Source organism: Limulus polyphemus, unplaced genomic scaffold (genome assembly GCF_000517525.1).
Source record: "Limulus polyphemus unplaced genomic scaffold, Limulus_polyphemus-2.1.2 Scaffold640, whole genome shotgun sequence".
Taxonomy (NCBI): domain Eukaryota; kingdom Metazoa; phylum Arthropoda; class Merostomata; order Xiphosura; family Limulidae; genus Limulus; species Limulus polyphemus.
Window position 1 is genome coordinate 422,881 of NW_013666250.1, and position 16,020 is coordinate 438,900.

The 16,020-nt window shown below is 31.5% G+C and overlaps 1 protein-coding gene and 1 long non-coding RNA gene across 2 annotated transcripts in view; one reads left to right on the forward strand and one right to left on the reverse strand.

Moving 5' to 3' along the window:
- Nucleotides 1-16,020, reverse strand: part of LOC106459630 — a gene marked incomplete at its 5' end in the record, with an annotated part of 50,618 nt that overhangs the window by 19,510 nt on the left and 15,088 nt on the right. The window lies entirely within an intron of this gene.
- LOC111085820 lies at nucleotides 307-3,560 on the forward strand. The gene is made up of 3 exons (XR_002610604.1): nucleotides 307-345; nucleotides 1,292-1,398; nucleotides 3,420-3,560. It is a non-coding gene; the product is annotated as an uncharacterized LOC111085820 (long non-coding RNA).

Below are 16,020 nucleotides of genomic sequence, written 5' to 3' on the forward strand. Positions count from 1 at the left end.
CACCCTGTTAGAAAAATAAAACTGTCTTAGCTGAAGATGACTCCTACCCTGCCAAAATTTATATTTGTGTCCCTTTGTCCTACTGTTCTCATTGTTAAGTATGAAATAAGATTTAAGATTTACAATCTTAAACTTCTCAATTATATCTCCTCTAACTTTTCATTTTTTTCAAGAGAAAACAATTTGAGAACACAATACTCAATACACAATACTCGAAATGTGGGCTAACAAGTGATATGCAATGAAATTATAACCTCTTTACACTTGTATTCAATATTTTTGTTTGTGTTCTTTTTTTCAGCTAGCATAATGAATTGATGACATTTGCGACACAGGCCGATTCAGGTTAGTATCTATAGGTTAATTTCGTTATTTGCTACGACGAAAAAGAAATAGTATTTTTTTAGTTGGTAAAGCTAATGACTGGAAAATTTGTTTCATATATTACTTAAAATATTGGATCTAATAAAGATAATTAAAAGTTTTAACTCGTAAAGTTTTTTACGAAAAAATTGTTTTGTGATTCTCAAAGATTAACTAATACTTATCTAATGAATCAACAACTAGGAAACCCCAGTTTATCTTATAGGTTTTAAGCTTTAATTATCAAAACAGGATACAAATAATCCTCAACTTGTAATTATTTACAATTTAAACACTGTGATGTCAAAATAAATAATATAAGTTCCATTCAAAATTAATTTGTCTCCAAATTTAAATTTTAGTGCTAGCTGACAGATAAAATTATAATGATCTTTATATATTTCATTACTTTTCTTTTTTGTAAGGATATGTCGTATTTTGATTTAAAATAATTTCTCGAATTGAATGTTCACTCGTTCTAAAAACACTATTATTTGTGTCTTCATCTTAACATCTTTGATGTCATTTATAAAAGATGTGATAATAGATTTTTTAACAATTAATTTAAGATTTAATTACATAAAAATAGGTCAATACTGATATATTTCTCCCTTCTTTTCTCTCTCTGATATGTTTTGCTTTTTGCTTTTTTTTGTAGAAATATTTTGATTTCAATAAAATGTGAAAACGTCTTTTTTTCTTTAATATAAACTGAATATTTGATATATTTGATTAAGGTGAAAATATAGTGCATATTTTGAATATACGTTCTTTCAATTCCTTACATATACTATATTATTTATTTATTATTGTTACTTTCATGAATACTATTATTTAAATTATTTAGTACATCGAATGTCAGTACTTGTTTCTTGGATTTACTGATAATTATTATACTTTCACTATAACGATTATTTTGCATTATTAGCTTTGGAATGTACATAGGACTAAATTAAGTCTTCTGAGCTGGACAGACCTTATAAGGTATTAATGAGATTGCTGCCAAAAATATCGCTAACAACGTTAACTAGAAAGGTAAGTAAAGTATAATTAATTAGCTATACTGATGGCCAGTTTCGTTCTAGGTACATAGCTTACTCTGATCGCAAATTATTACTATATATTTAGTTAAAGGCATAGGGAAAAGGCTATGACTTTAGAAGAACATTTTTACCTCTTCGTTAGTAAAAGACAACAACAAAAAACAACTTTTCTATCAAACCAGTAGAATTTTCTGTTTATTCCTTGAAGAACGCTAGTCGATTGATTTATATAAATTTAATGTTGGGAAGTTGTATCGTTCCAGTTGTTTCGAATAATAATAAATGTCTTAATCTTGTTCTATGAAAAACGATTCATAATTATAAGGACAGTATTTTTAATAAGTGATCGTGGATGACTATATAAACGCACACTTGCGTGACACGGATAGTATTCTAATATTTCCTAACGGTTTTATCCTCGATATGCTAAATTTATTTTGTTATAGAAGCATACATACACACACACAAAATATTCCTTACTGAAATATTTATGCAGCATTCTTAAATATCCTGGCACATTTCCCACCCGTCAACTACCAGTGGTGGCCTTGTAACGGCACATTCGGTTTGAATCTGTCCAATGAAATTACCATACATGAAAACTTGTAGCCCCAAGACATGGAACATTCAAGTTACTCATATTTCTGTCATGGTGTTTTAGTAACTAGGCTGATGATTGTAAAGTATTGCTATTTAACCACATATGACAAGGCAACATAGTTTTGCATTTCCATTCTATAACTCGCCACTTTTCATGTGTAAAATAATTCATATCCAAAGTATCACGTAGAATCTTTTAGAACGTATTACACTTCACCTGATTGATCAAATAACTCGAAAAATCCAGTTTTTCAATGTAGAACATGCCCATGTACGATTGTATTATATGTAAACTATAATAATGTTATACTGAACTTGACTGTTCGACGATTTATAGGAATCTCTATTTTTGTTTAAAAACAAAGAGTACCAGATGCACCTAACTGATATAATAACATTCTTACTCAGGTTTTTATCTAATTTAATTTTCGTATATGTATTTAAACTAACATTGTTATCATATACCCCGTGTTTTTCCTTATTAGTTACAGTTTCAGCTTGCCTACATGTTAACCTTGTAACAGAAATATTAAGAGATAAAATCTAGTTTGGATTTTAGTTTCAATTTTTTTATTTCCTTTTTGGTTATTTTCTTAGGTATAATAGAATGGTATTAAGCTATTAGAATGCGTTAAAAACTGTTCTGGTATTGAAAGGAGTGAGTACATACACCAGATCCATAAGGGTTTGAATAAGAAAATTACACCAGAAAAATGATATATATATATATATATTGTGTGTGTGTGTGTGTGTTATTTTAGTAAATTAATGTTCAGATTGGAATTACTCTGACTATTCTTGGTAAATTCATCTCAAATATTCCGAGATATTCCAAGCTAATTAACAACATTAACAAATCTTTTATACTTGATGTGGTGAATTCCTTAATGTAGTCTTGATCTGGAGTAGGAAAAGCGCGTTAATTACAAAATCAAGAGCTCCAAAGCGAAAAGTGTCAATTATTCTTCATTCCACAAATAAAGATTTTGAGGAAAATAGCTTCACTTTATATTCTATAAGTCATGTGAACTAGGACTATGAGTGCAAACACTGTTAACAATCTCTACTTTAAAACCCGCGTGTATTACTAATCTTTCTACTACAAATAGCTTTGGTTTTAATCTTAAAACACTTTCTTAAGCAGATCCAAAAGTGAATATAAATTCATGTAAGTTTGACACATAGCTTGTTTTACCATCTAATTGATGTAAGTTTGATACATAACTTGTTTTACATCTCATTTTTGGCACTAATTTTAAGCTGTTCTCTAATTTTTCATAGTATTGTTTGATTCAGTTTATTTGAAATATATTTTCTTGAAGTTCTTAGCCCAGTTTTCTCATGAAAATACATTTAATTGTTTATTTGTGAATCATGGAAGCTTATACATTTTTGTCTTTGTTTTTCAATCAGTATTGTCTCAGTTTGCGTTCATGAGGAGTTTCGTTACAGCGCACATTCTGCGCAGTTGTTTTGATTCGAGTTCAGAGACCAGTAACAGAGAAAACGAGATTTGGCGGAGACAAAGAATGCTACTGCCCAGCATTATAAGTTGAAGGGAGATTATTATGTTTTATAGATATTCTTACAAAGTTATTATTAATTACTAATGTTAATAACATTTTCTATTGGTATTTATATTATTTAGTACCAAATTAATTTATTCTTTATCATGATATAGTAGTCGAATAATACTAATCAGTTATAAAAGTTTAAAAGTATGGTCAGAAAGCAAGGATAAGCCTAACTCTATCATTCATCGTGACATCACATGCTGCAAAGACGCAAAATGAAAACAAATTTAAATCACAATGTAGACATCGTTTCCATCAGACGTGTTTTATAGTTTTCAAATTTAGCACAAATTTTAGAAGATTTCCTGTGTCGGTCTAAGATTGAATGTGATGATCTTAGTAGGATATAATTTCTATCCTTTATAATAATCTTAATGTGTTGCAAATGATTCGTAATAAATTGCCTAAAAAATTTCCAAATAGCTTGAATAGTCTTATTTTTTCCGTTACAGAAGTAATTTACTGTCGAGTTTGTAAGTGTATGGATATTATAATTATGAAAGTGCGTAAAGATATGTTATATATATATATATATTATATGTATACCTGTATATATAAGTCGCATATTTAAGATTATGATACTGTTCGCCCTTTTATCTGTATTTTTAAATACGTGTTAAAGTCAGACGGTGCTTACGTGCATTGATGTCAAATTTACTCTCGATCGAGAAATATTTTGGGTTAAAAAAATCACCGGTAAAAGACTCCCTGTCGCTTTTATCCTTATGTGTCAAACTGCTCTTGAAGTAAACATACACGAGTTGACCGATATAGGACAGCCTTGGGACTAGGGAAGCGTCTCGCCCAACCATTCTAGTTTTACAGCTCGTCTGAACGAGCAGACATAAATCAATTTCATGACAGTTTACACTTTAGAGGAAACGAAGCAGGATTGCCTGTATTGTAATTCATGACCCTGAAAAGAACTAATTATGAAACAGGAATTATATTTATTAGTCTGATATATAATCTAAAGTACCACAGAAAAGGAGAAGAGTATCTTGTTTATCTGTTTATTTTGTTGCTAAGCGCAAAGATACACAAAAAGCTATTTGTGCTGTGCCTACTGCTAGGATCAAAATAAGAATTTCAGCGTTGTAAGTCCTTAGACTTACCGTTCTGCCACCGAGGGGCTGAAGGGTCTTAGAGACTCATTTTATTCAAAGGTTTATGCATGCCTTAAAAATAAAAAGAGTTCGCTGATACTTTGAATATTCAACACTAGTTAACAATTACAATATTTTTTTTTTGTGTGAAAAAGGATACACATTTATTTATTTCAGATTTATTTCTTTGTTTAAAATTTTAAGAATTCGTATGTAAATTTACAACATTACATACATACTAATCCAATTAATTGTTCTAAAGTTAGTGTTTAGAAAGAAACGAAAAGGTAATAATTGTACTGGTAAGAAAATTGAACAAACAAGATTCACTTCATGGAAAATAATAACTAAATATGACATACAAAATAAATAGGTGAGGAGCATGTAGAAAGTGTGAAAACGAAAATTAAAAGGAAAAATATTGAAGAATTTAATAAGAAACAAAAATAAATAAATACGGCGAGAAAGAAACATATGGAATAGTCGCTGTTTCAATAGGAAGTAAATAACATTTAGAAAGCAAAAGTTTTGTTTAAGAAAATACAAATTTACAGATTGTGATATAACAAGACAGAAAAAGTCAGGGGATAGATTTTTCGAATATTTTCATGTTTGTTCCTCAGGCGCTCTAAGCAGCTAAAATCCCCATAGTATTCATTAGTACCATCAATTTGTTATTTTGGCCAAAAATATTTGCTTGTAAAATACTGGGTTTGCAAAGGTTGTTTCATGCCACTGTAGGTCGTGAGTATTTCTTATGACGGAATATACTAAACCACTTGTATTTAATGTGTTCAAAGTGATAAAAATAAAAGTAACGGTTAAATGTCAAAAACTAGCAAAGCATTAGAACAACAGGCCTACAATGTGTAATAAAAGTCACCTACATTGCAGACTTTCTGTTTCCAAGCTCTTCTTAATTTCTTCAGTTTGAGTTGAAAATCGGGGGTGTGTAAAAATGTCATTTCAGATCTATCTTATATCTCCCAAAGTCACTGCTCATGAGACTTTTCGTTTAACACCAGAACTCGTCACATTTCCCTGTCAGTTCCATTACTGCATTTTGTTTTTTCCTAAACACCTGCTTTAGAACAGTCAATTGGATTAATATGTATGGAATGTTATACATTTACATATGAGTTTTCGAAACTTAACATATAGAAAAAACAAAGATAATTATATGCTGGAAGTATCTTAGTCAACAGGGTTTAAAGGATCAATTTCCAAAGTACGTTCAGATAATCTTGATTTATAGATACTGAGTAAGAAACAGTTCACTTTCATTCAACTAATCTTTACTGACGGGACATGAGCTAGAGAAACTTTTATCATCCTTCATTATTACTGGCCTCTCGGCGGTAAGTCTCAAAGCTTATAACACTAAAAATCGGGTTTCGATACTCGTAGTTGGCAGAGAACAGATAACCCATTGTGTAGTTAACAACAATGTATTTATCACTGCTTTACAGAAACTAACGGAAAACTTCTCATTCATTCTTGGCCTACAATAGTCAGTTAATTCTATTCTGTGTGTGTAATAAGGCAAAAGGACACATTCACCTTCAATTAATCTTGATCTGTAGATAGTGAAGCAAGAAAATCTCAGCTAACTCAAATAACGCTGTCCTAAAGTTGCTGAAACAGAGAAATTATATATATATATCCTTAGTTACTACTGTCTACAGGTACTGAGTAAGTGAAAACTTACCTATCCCTAACTAATTTTAGTCTACTAAGTAATAAAGCAAGGAAAGTCTGGTCATCCTTAGTTATACTTGGTCTACTGAGAAAAGTTCTGTAATCCTCATTTGCCGTTGGTAATGCAAGGAAACTCTGACCATCCTTAGTTATACTTGATCTACTGAATGTTAAAGCAAGAAACTCTGGAAATCCTCATTTACCGTTGGTAAAACAAGGAAAAGCTGGTCATCCTGGGAAAATCTTCAGTTAACTTTGGTGTACAAGCGAAAGAGCAGTAGTGTTGAAATTTACATTCTGTAATGACATGGAAGAATTCGCCCAACACTTTTGCACAGTACTGTATAAGCAACAAACATTGTTTTCGATTATCTATAGAAAAAGACTGATCAAATCTTAAAGAAGTCTTCCGATCACTTGTGACCAGAGAATATACGATGTTTACTGAAGCTTCAAAGCTTTAGTTTTTTAGATCAATGTTACTAGAATATTGAGAATGTTTTCTTGTTTTTATTAGCTGTGGATCAATGCTAAATAAGGCTAACTATGTCCCTTTGCCTTATTATACGTATGGGAAGGTTTATTAAGGATTTCTAAAGCCACGCTGCTTCAGTACTTACATACCAGTATTACCGAATATGATTCGGATTATCTGCTTCTATACAAAAGATAACGGTAAAGGGCTGTGAAATTTTGGTAATGCTTCACTGATTCCTGTTGACATTGAATGAGCCAGGGTGAGAATACTTATCATTCTTTAGAATTTCCATATACTTGTCACAAGGGTATGTCATAGGGGTTCAACTTGAATCAACATACTGATCAATTTAGGGTCTGAAATAACTGTAATGGTATCCCATGCAGTGTCTTAATCATATAGAAGAAGCTAGCATATGGTACCGGCATATGCTAGAAAAAATCAATTTAATAACACTCTACAAATAAACCTTGATAAAAACACTGTTTAACACTATATATTAAATTTTGTTGTCATCCCCCGGCCCCCAAAACGTAAAGAATTGTCAGTAGAGCAGAGAGTTCGCATAAAAGCTTTACGTGATGCTGGTTGGACTTTCCGACACATTTCTGCAGACCATATAAGACCATTACTAGCTTACAAGACAAAAGTCACTGTTTTGAGGTACCCTCAAAATGCAGCCAGAAATTTTAGAACTTTACAAGTCTAGTATAACAATACAAGGAAGAGTGGGAGCTCCAAGACAAATAGATTGAGAGAAAGAAAATAAATATCATCTGAAAACTAGGGTTATGATTTTTATCAGTTTCACAAACTTGAAAATTATGAAAAAATAATGTGCAGTTCATTATATTTTACAGTTTGACATCTCCAACTTCAAACATTTGCTGTTTACAAACTATTTGAGCTACAAATAAGCCAAAAATGGATACCAAGTTAACAGATTCCCAGCTTAATTTCATCCACTGACATTAAAAATCCTGGTAACAGGATAACCTCTTGTCCAAGTGAACACACGAAAAATCTTAGTGGTCCTATATCATATCAGTATATTGTAGATCAGTAGCCTTCCTCTTTTGGAAGTATAATAACACTTGTATGTCCATTAACAATACTATCTCACTTCACTGTAGCAAAACCGCCTTCAAAACGGTTACATTTAATGATATTGTAGTTAACATATCATTCATATCTAGAATTCTAGACATAGGCTCACTGATCAATGGTAGACTCATGGAATATTTACTCATATTTGAAGGTTACTGGTACCCGATCAAGTCCCTATCTGCTTCCTAAAGGCCGAAACTTGTATAAACTGTTCGATCAAATGCGAGGCTGTAGGAGACTTTATTGACTTTAGTCCAGGCTCATAAAGTCTGTTTCTTACTGCTTGGTTACTACTAATTATATTTAGTTCCTTTTATGAAATCCATAATAAGACATTGAGCAATGGTTTGGCAGATTTCAAATTATCGTGGTGTACAAACAGTGGTCATTACGAAGTGTACTTGACCATCTATGACTTTGTGCAGGCTGTATAGAACAGAGATAATTACTGGTATATTGGATTCGAAGACTAACTCGCTGTGATCCTGGAAACACCAAAATAACACCTTCTGCTAGTTGCCTTTGTATTTACATAGTTTTCAACATTTAAAACTCTCTGATAATCTACACTTTAGTCTAGATTCTCTGTGCGCCACCAAACGGTAACAGTGTCACACAATTATGCGATAACAATAACTGAAACTGAAGCTGTCAACAAAACAACAAGTCAGGAAATGGTCGAACTTGAAGATAAAAATGGGTACTGTTTTTTCAGAGGTGGAAGCATTTGCAAGTTGCGCCAACACACCCATGCACTTTGACGATGAGACATGAAATATGCAAATAAGAAAGGACATATCAATTTTTTGTATTGCATTCAGATGTGAGATATAACGATACCTATACTTAATAAGTAGTTCATCTTCGTGCATCTTTTTTTTTTCATTTTCATACGATCCTTTCGTGACTTCATTACATCGTTGAAGTGAGTAACGTATAATATTTTATTGCATTTAATTATTATTTACCAGTAATTTGTTGATTGAGATAAATATTTTTATCTTCTACACTTCTTTAAAATAAAATGACACAGTTATAACAGCAAAGGAACCCAAAATGTATAGTATCATCTTTAAGATTGTATTTAAGAATCTTAAAAGAAATGAACCTGATACAACCGCGATAGGTCTACAGACTTACAATACTAAGATCTGGCGTTCGATTCCCGCCGGAGATACAGCATGTTACTATCAAACAAAGAAACTCACTTGGTATCGCCTTATCAGCTCTATTTTAAAACAACTGAATTGTGTTTACATGCAATGTAAAATGTTAATCTACTACTTATCGTCAAATAATTCATTTTGGTGTTATGACAACCAGCTTCCATTATTAAATATTACAATTAATAATTGCTTACAATCTACTTATGAAACAAATTAATTGAATTTTCTGTTTAGTAGTATAATTGATTCATAATCTAAAACCAGGCCATAAGTATACAATGTGAAAACAAAAACATATTTGTACATATTATTAAAATCACTAATTCATTAGAAGGTCAGAACTAACAATACTTTTTGTTAATAAAGGTCAGTGAATTGACAAAATATTTTTACCTTTTCAGATTTAGAGTTATTAATTTCGTTCAGAATCTATATTATACCGCCATGTATAAAGACATATTGAATCTCTTTAGCTTCAGTTCAACCAAATGCACTTACGCTAAGTATCTATATGTTTCTCATACAAATTATGTCTAGGTAATTTCATATTTACTACTAGTTGTTGAAAACAATAATAAGATAAGTTAAATACAACAAGACAATATTTTTTTGGTTTATATATGTTAAAAATTAACATTTTATTTCAGAAAAATGTTTTCTAACCTATTAAAGAGGCCGTGTTATATCAATTTTGTCGACCTTTTTTTTTTGTTGTTGTTGTTATCGTCCCCAGTTTCCCAAATAGAGACAAATAGAAGTATGACATTAAACAATATATCATATTTGCCCCTTAGAGGGCGCGACTGAAGCGGGACGACGTTGAAAAGTTAAGCTCATAAATTTCTGAAAGTTATTCAATATTATAATTTGTAGTAAATAACACATTAGTAACTAGATATAGTTAGATTGGTAAATAAGTGTAAGACGGTCATAGTTTTAACTTAGAGTTTAGTGGTGTAAATTTTACTACAACGTTAAAATATACTTAGTACGGTACTTTACTCTTTACGCTTAGGTATATTTCAACGAATCAACTTACTGGTAAATCGTAAAACAGGATAAATACGTTGTTTTATTAAATAAATACAATCTAAAAACTAGTTTATTGTCTCTTAGTATTTTAAGAATTAACTTATTTACTTGAACTTAGATCCATTAGTTTAAATTCAGCTTTTAGATATAAGTAGGTTATAATATGAATCAGGCTAAATACATTAACGTTACGTATATTGTTTTAATAAATAGTTAAGTTCTATATAATTAAAAATAAATTTTATTACTTTATGTGAAGACAAATTAGTGATAAAAAAATAATTGGTTATTAAACGTTAGACTTAACAGTAAGAATGTTAATAATAGGCTACTGGTATTTTGTATTGAGTATATATATTTTCAGGCTATAAGTATAAATACAATGGTTAAGACTACTGTAGGAGTTAAGCGTTCACAGTTTCTTAGGTGTAATGGGTGAAATGAGTGGGTTTTATTTGGGAACTCGGGACTGGAATGTACTTTTAAGGAAGCTAGTAATGAAGATGTGCAGTTTTATGCAGAGTTTATAGTTTGGAGGGTATCATTTAAAGTAGAGGCAATAGATAAAGAGAAGTGTAGACTGTGGGAAATGGCAGCAGGATTTCAGGAGGAGCTTAAGCTTTTATATATAAGGGATGCATCAGCTAACAGTGATTTCAGGAAGCTAGAAAGAGTACTATTGGGGCTAAAAGTACTGAATTTAGTTATAGTCTATTCTATTGAGCAACAAATTTCAGCCCTTGGCTTCTGCAGATGAAGAACTATTGGAAGGAAGGAAAGCAAAAGAGTCAGAGAAAGATGTTGGATGATAAGGAGATTATAGTTATAGGTGATTCCTTGACAAGGCATGTGGATAGAATAGTCATGCGTGGTAAATAGGGAGAAAATAATAAGATTATGCTACCCAAGGGCACAGGTGGAGGATTTAACTGACAGAGCAGGAGATATAACAAAGATGGCTAGCAGGGATGCAGTTTTTATGGTGCCTGTAGGGGCTAATGATCTAAGAAAAGATAGGTCAGAAGAGCTAATTCATAAGTACAAAGGGTTGATAAAGGGATTTATAGAAATAGGCCATCACTTAATTTTGTCAGAATTATTGTCCAGAATAAACTATGGGGATGAAGTTATAAATAGGTCACTAGGGCAAAATGCTAGGCTTAGGCTAGTATGTAAGGATCAGCAGATTGGCTGGTTGGACTCGTGGGATCAGTTCTGTGGAAGAAGGAAGCTTTTGGGAACGGATGGTTTACATTTAACTGTCATAGTAAAGTTTCTTACCAATTTCATCAATATCAATTTAGATTCCCACTGAAAGCCTTTTCCCTATATATCCACTAATAGAAACCCAAATGCATTCAATCTCCTTGCTATTATCTTTGATATCCTCAACTTCAACAGAATGTAAACAACATTTTACATATAAAGCCACTTCTCCCCTCTTTAACACTCTATCCCTATTAAATAACCTGTAACTCTGTTATTCCAAAGAAATTTCTGTCATCAAAATTCCATACGTTTAATCATGTTTCAGTTATTCCCGTTATATCAAAATCCTCCATTCCTACTAGTGCTCTAATATTACATATTTTATTTCATATACTTCTAGCATTACAATAGTAACAATTAAGCCTATAACTATTTCTATACTCATTTCCTATTCTAAACTTTTCTCTGCTTTTTTTCTTTTTGCACTTAGTTTTTCCAAGCCCTCACCACTGTCTAGTTCTAGTTTAAAACTTCCATTACAGCTGAGATAATAGCCTTTGCAAACAAGCCAACGTTTATCCTATTAAGATTTCAGTTGTCAATGAAGTCATAATTATAGGTGATTTTAATTTCAGGCACATAGATTGGGAAAAGCTAGAATCAAACCATGGAAACTGTTCAGGATGGCTTTCTTCACCAATTAGTCAAGGAACCTACTAGAAACAATGCTATTTTAGACTTATTGTTAGCTTTAAGCATAGAAATGATCAAGAGGGTGGAAATTGGGGAACATCTGGGTGCAAGTGATCATTTCTTTATTAGGTTCGAGGTTTTGCTGCATATCGAGATAACGAATAATGACATTGTGGTTAAAAATTGCAAAAAAAGCAAAGTTTGAAGGTATGCGACAATAATTATCTGTTGTGAATTGGGCAGCTGAGTTACTGGAGACACTGATTAGATGTGGAAAATGTTTAGTTAAAGATAAATTTTTAAATGTTCAAGGTAAACATATTTCTTATAGAAAGAAAATGGTAGCTGCAAGTAAAAAAGCCAGGTTGGCTCACAAAGAGTATAAGAGATAAAATTAAAGAAAAGCATAATAAATTTAAGAAATTTAAATTGACTAGTATGACAGGGAGATTTAGTAGATTATAGAATATCAAGAAAGTTGGCTAAAAAGGAAATTGGGACATCAAAATGGATGTATAAGAAAAGGTTGGCTTAAAATGTAAAAATTAACAGTAAGGATTTATTTTAATACATTAAGGGGAAACAAAATATTAGGATAGGAATAAGACCCTTGAGAGATGATAAAGGAAGGCTAGTAGGAGATGATTATGAGATAGTTAGGTTATTAAGTTTTGCTTTTTCTTCGGTTTTTACTAATGAAGATTTAAGCAGCATTCCACATCTTGAACAGTTGATAAATGGAAACGAGGTCAAACGAGATGACAGCATTAATTCTGAGCTGGTTAAGAAAAAATGGGAAGTTCATAAAATGATAAGGTTCCTGAGCCAGATAATATTTCACCAAGGGTTATGAAGGAGGTTAAAGATTGGATATGTGAGCCACTTACTACTATTTTTTGTCACTCCTTGAATAGTGGGCAGGTACCAGAGGATTGGAAGCTAGCTAATGTAACTCCTCTTTCAAAGGAGGTGATAAAATTGTCCGAGTAATTATAGACCCATTAGTCTTACATCAGTTGTAGGAAAAAGTTTTGGAAAGTCTATTAAAAGGTGCTTTGCAAATCCATTTAACAAAGTTTAGAATATTATTGGCTAGTCAACATAGTTTCACTAAGGGAAAATCTTGCCTTACAAATTTTTTTAACATTCTATGAAAAGGTTACTACTTATTTAGATGAGGGTAAGGGTGTAGAGTTGGTGTATCTGGATTTTCGAAAACAATTTGACAAGGTGCCACATAAAAGGCTTGTAAAAACTTATCTCTGTAAGTGTGTGGAGGATAAGCTAGCAAATTGGATAGAAGTGTGGCTGGATGGAAGAAAGTAGAGGGTTGTTACAAATGGAGTTCAGTCAAACTGGATTAATGTTACAAGTGGGGTTCCTCAGGGCTCAGTCTTAGAACCTTTGCTCCTTTTTTATTTACATCTATGACATAGATGAAGAGGTAGTCAATATATTCCTTAAATTTGCAGATGATATTAAGGTCTTGGGTGTTGCTAACTGTGAAAAGGATACTGCTAATTTATAAAAGATTTAGATCATTTAGTGAGCTGGACAATTAATTGGCAGACGGGTTTTAATTATAAGAAACACAAGATAATGCATGTGGGTTACCATAATTTAAATTATAAGTATAATTTGGATGGGAATAACCTTAACAGTGTTATGAAGGAAACGGATTTTATTGTAATAATCGATCAGTCTGTAAGACCATCCAAACAGTGTGCTGTTGCTAGTGGTAGAGCAAATAAGATTTTAGGTTGTATTTACAGAAATATTGAATACATTTCTAAAGAAGTTATAATTTCATTGTACAGGTCACTGGTTAGGCCATGCTTGGAATATTGTGTTCAGTCTTGGGCTCCATACCTTAGGAAGGATATCGAATTGTTGGAAAGGGTTCAGACAAAGGCTACTAGAATGGTGCCTGGGATGGGGGGGGTCATACGTGGAGAGGCTAAAATCTCTAAAATTGTTTTTTTTGAAAAAAGAAGAGTTAATTGGGATCTGATCTTTTTTCATATTTAACAGTGAGAATAGTAGGAAAAGGAAATATAAATATAAATTTTGGCAAGGTAGAAGTCATCTTCAGCTATGAGTTTAATTTTTTTAACAGGGCAGTTGGCCTTTGGAATGGGTTGCCTTCGAATGTTGTAAAGGCAGTATATTCAAGTGAGTTTAAGAAGAAACTTGATTAGTATATTAATCATAAGGGCTGGCTTTAAGATTTCTTAACAAATATTTTAATTTAGGTTAGAGGATGAAACAGCCGAGATGGACCAATAGGTCCCATGTTGTCCCAAAACGTTATATTAACGCGGGTATAGATAAAAATAATTTAAAGAAAGCTATTTTTCCAGTTCAATATATGACTATCGCCCTTAGGCGATTTTAAGTTATCTTAACGATTAGCAAGTAAAACTAATTAAGTACCCAGCAGGTTGTAGAGAGATTAATTTAAACTTAACCTAAAGATAACTGAAATCATTCCTTACCAATGGAATTAATGAAATAACTTGACAGTCTATCTCCGAGTTTATATTTTAATTATTTAGTATTCTCATTCTTGCTCTTTTCATGCGTTTATGTGCAAATCTTATTCATTTTAAATCTTCATTGTTAACCTACTAAAAAAATTCACGATTTGATTATCTAAAGTAAAGGCTTCAGTAATAAAAACATTTTGTAATTATACTTCCAGTATGTTTCCTAGAGGGTCAGCGGTAAGTTTACAGACTTGTAACTCTCAAACCCAGGGCTCGATTCCCCCATAGTGAACAGAACGAAGATAGCCTATTCTGTATCTTTGCGCTAAAGGAAACAATATTGCCGGTATAATGAAAAACATATTCAATTAGATATTTACAATAATCTTAAGAATTAAAATCAGTAACAATATATATTCAATTTCTGTTGATGAGCTGAACATTAAAAACACTTATTTTTCCTAATAGTATGGGTTTTATTATTTCAAAGTCCCCAGTAAAACAGCGGTAAGTCTTCGGATTTGCAATGCTAAAATCAGGTGTTTGATTCCCCTGGGTGGACACAGCAGATAGCCCGATGTGGCTTTGCTATAAAGAAAACACACATACTATTTAAAAAATTAAAATTACCTTCAAGGTAGAACTGAAAAAAGACCATTCGCTGGTTTTCTTTTTTAATATCAGGTTATAAACATATACTAATTTTTTTCTTCATTGTTAGTTTTGCGATCGTCAAATAAAAATAAATAATTAAGCATTTGTCTTCTTTTTTATTTAATTAATGTGCGACGAATTAGGCCTCCTAGAAAGAATGGAATAACACGTATAAATATTGATCCAAAAGTTTAGTATATAAATATTTCATTATGGTAGGTTCTAATTAAAAATCAGTTGTGGGCCTTGTACTTCATAATGAGTTATATAAACAAATAAGTGACTACCACGAAAAATACAGAAGTTTAGTTACTAACTGTATTCCCAGAAAGCAAAGGTTGGCTGATTATGATTTTGTTAGTACATAGTTGGTCTAATTCTCTGGTAACGTTGATTTAAGAAATTAAAGAATAAATAATCAAAATATCAATATATTAATTAATATTATGTAAAAAATTAAATGTAAATAAAAATATATCTATAGGTGCAAAGAGTTTAATGAAAAATGTTTTTTCCTATATTATTAGTATAATTTTCCTGTATATGTTTCGACGTCGTGCACGTCCTCCTCAGGAATGTGAAAAATAAATGCTGTGCAACATATAAATACAAAAGGCCACGGTCATCTGACTCCTAGTTTGCATATTTGCAAGATTACGCCATCTAACTATTTTTTTATTTTCTAACCTTTCTTCGTTATTTAAGATTCAATTACTTTTACTGTGTTTCATTATTTCTATAGTTTCTCTAATATTTCTGGTACAAACATTGTACAAACAACATTTCTTTTTCATCTACTTTATCAATTGTT